Source organism: Tamandua tetradactyla, chromosome 4 (assembly GCF_023851605.1).
Source record: "Tamandua tetradactyla isolate mTamTet1 chromosome 4, mTamTet1.pri, whole genome shotgun sequence".
Taxonomy (NCBI): domain Eukaryota; kingdom Metazoa; phylum Chordata; class Mammalia; order Pilosa; family Myrmecophagidae; genus Tamandua; species Tamandua tetradactyla.
Genome location: NC_135330.1, coordinates 18861896 through 18865099, shown reverse-complemented (window position 1 = coordinate 18865099; position 3204 = coordinate 18861896).

The following is a 3204-nucleotide window of genomic DNA, read 5'->3' as shown; positions in this document are numbered from 1 at the left end:
CCCCTGGGAGTCATGTCCCACGTAGACAGGGTGGTGAGTTTGCTTGCTGTGTTGGTTGGAGAGAGAGGCCACATCCGAGCAACAAAAGAGGCTCTCTTGGGGGTGACTCTTAGGCCTAAATTTTAAGTAGACTTGACCTATTCTTTATGGGGTTAAGTTTCATAGGAACAAAGCTCAATGCTGGGGGCTCAGCCTATAACTTTGGTTGTTCACACTGCTTGTGAGAGTATCAAGAATTCAACTTGGGGAAGCTGAATTTCTCCCCGTTCTCACCATTCCCCAAAGGGGGCTTTGCAAATATTTTTCTACTCACTGATCGAATCACTCTGGGATTCATCGGGGCATCACTCTGGACAAACCAGCAAAATCTCAAGTCCTATCTGAGATTCCAATTACTTATGGTGTTCAGTCAAACTATCTACGTAAGTTATATTAGGAAATGCACTAGTCAAAATATAAATTTTGTAACAAATAAACATTTTTCACTTTAACTTCACACATAAGGTGCAAAAGTATCTTTTTAGCATAAGTAAATTTTCACTGGAAACTGGTAATCCCTGAGAAGCATCCTAGTAGGAGAGCAGCAAGGTTTCAGTGCTTCAGTATAAACTTCCATTCGTTTTCATTACAATTGTTGCAGTATGGGTGTCAGCAAGACTGCAGTTCATGGAGCTCCTACCATGTGTTTGGCACTGTAACAAGTACCGTGGAAGTAAAATAGTCTAAACCACAGACAACTTCTGAGGGAGGCCAGATCAACGATTCTTGCAAGAAATACCCAGACATAAAGGAACAGGCAAGTTCTAATTTGTTTTATTGTTTGGAAATATACCCAGAGTCACTGAAATAGTGAACTATATAGGAAGGAGTATTCATTGTATGCCAGATCACATACCCGATTTTATTGTTTTTAAATGCTAATCTCTTGACGTAAAAAATTCGCCTGATCAAGAAACCCATTACTCATCTGACTCTTGTCAATTCTTCATACTGCCTTCAGATTTTCCCACATTCCAAATAGTTCCTTCTTTAACCCATAGCAGTGTAATGACTGTTATTGCATGGGCTGATTGCTAGTGTCAGATCTCCACCATCTGGCTGCTTGCAAAGAACGGATTATCCTTTTAAAGTCTTAATAGAATAGATGGTTTCTTTGGCCTTATTTTCTAATGTTAGCTTTTAAACAGCCTATGTCAAATACACAGCTTTTGAATTTGAATCCCAGTGATGATAAACAGTTAGTTACACACAGGAAAGAGCAAAGAGCTGGAACAGGTGAAATCAGATTTGTAAACAGTTATTTTGTCAATTTCCCTAACGTGGAATTATTCCTCTATGTACAGAGAGAGAGAGAGAGAGAGAGAGAGAGAGAGAGAGAGAGAGAGAGAGAGAGAGAGAGAGAAGAAGGTGGTAGAGAAAACATGAAATGTGAAATTACGTAGACCTGGGTTGCTGAACGTCTCAGCTCTGCCAGGTGTTATCTAAGTTTACTAGTCAGGGTTCTCTACGGAAACAGAACTAACAGAAGATATCTGTAAATATGAGGTTTATAAAAGTGTCTCAAGCAACCATGGGAATGGAAGTCCAAAATGCACATGGCAGGCTGTGAAACTGGCAGCTATGATGAAGGGTCTGGAAGAACTCCACGGGAGAGGCTCACTGGTTAAAGAAGCAGTGAAAAAGTCTCTCTTCTTCCCTAAAAGTCTTCAACTGATTGGGTTATATCGTTGGTGGGAGATATACCTTAGTTGATCACAGATGCAATCAACTGACTTAGATTTAATACACCAGCTTCCAGTTTATCAACCAGCCATGATATATCCTTGCAGCAATGGTCAGACCAGTGCTTGCCTCATCAGAGAACTGGACATCATTACTTGGCCAAGTTGACACCAGAACCTAACCATCATACCAGATAAAATAGGAAAGCTGCCAACTTTTTAAAGCCTCGGTTTTCTTAGCATACAATGGGGGCAGTAATATCTTTAAGGTTGTGGAAAGGCTTTGTGAGTTGGAAATCGATGTAAAATTATCAGGTATGGTTCTGGTGGAACCCAGTTCTTTCTTCTTCAAATGGGCCCTGTGTCTGAGGAAATGTGATGGGCTGGGGGGGCGGGGTTGTGTATATTGCAGGTTGCCTGTGTGGCATTCTCAGCCTTGTCATGGTCTTGAAATCTCAGAGACAGCTTCTGTGTAGATGGAGCAGAAGTCTTTCCCTCCTTACTCAGGCATAGATTTGGCAGAAAGAGAAATTCCAAAAGATGGGCTGAGGGAATGGCAACCAGACATGTCTTCCCTGTCACCACCTCCACTTTTAACCTCAGGTACAGAAGGTTGAATTAATCATATTCCTCAATTAATGGCACATTTTTCCCTGCCACCCTCCTCTTATTTTACTTAATCTTCTTACTCCCATTCCCAGTCACTGTTTCCCCTGCAGACATTCAGTTAATGAGCTTAAAAGTATGTTTAAAATATATGAAATTGGTCTTGTGTTGTAATCATGTATTCATAGAACAAAAATTTTGTTAAGTGTATTAAGCTTTGTTCTAGGCATTTGGAGACATCCATGAACAAAGCAGACAAAAATTCCTGCCCTCAGGAAGCCTGTATTCTAACAGTGAAGGTGGGGTAGGGAGACCAAACTTATCACCTTTTAGAGTACTATGCAATTCACTTATTACATTTGACTATTGTCTAGATTTAAAAATACAGCAGGATATGGAGGATTGAGTGTGTATGTTTGTGTATAGTGGGATTTTGGGGGTTGCAGTTCTACGCAGAAGGACTAGCCAATGCAAAAGCTCTTTTTCAGAATCAGTGCTTGGCATGTTTCAAAAACTTCAGGGGGGCCAGTAAGTCTGGGACAGAGTGAGTGATGAGGACAGTGATAGAAGATGATGGCAGTAAGGTAAGGAGGTAGTGGTGGAGGCAGGTCATGTAGGGCCTTATAGGACCTTGTAGGGACTTTAGGTTAAAATTAAAAAAAAATTATTTAGAAATAATTTCAAACTTACAGGACAGTTGCAAAAATAATACCAACCTGATACAGAGAACTGTAACATACCCCACAACCAGTGTTCTAGTTTGCAAGCTGCTGGAATGCGATATATCAGAAACAGAACAGCTTTTAAAAGGGGGGAATTTATTAAGTTACAAATTTACATGTTCTAAGGCTGTGAGAATGTTCAAATGAAAGCAAGG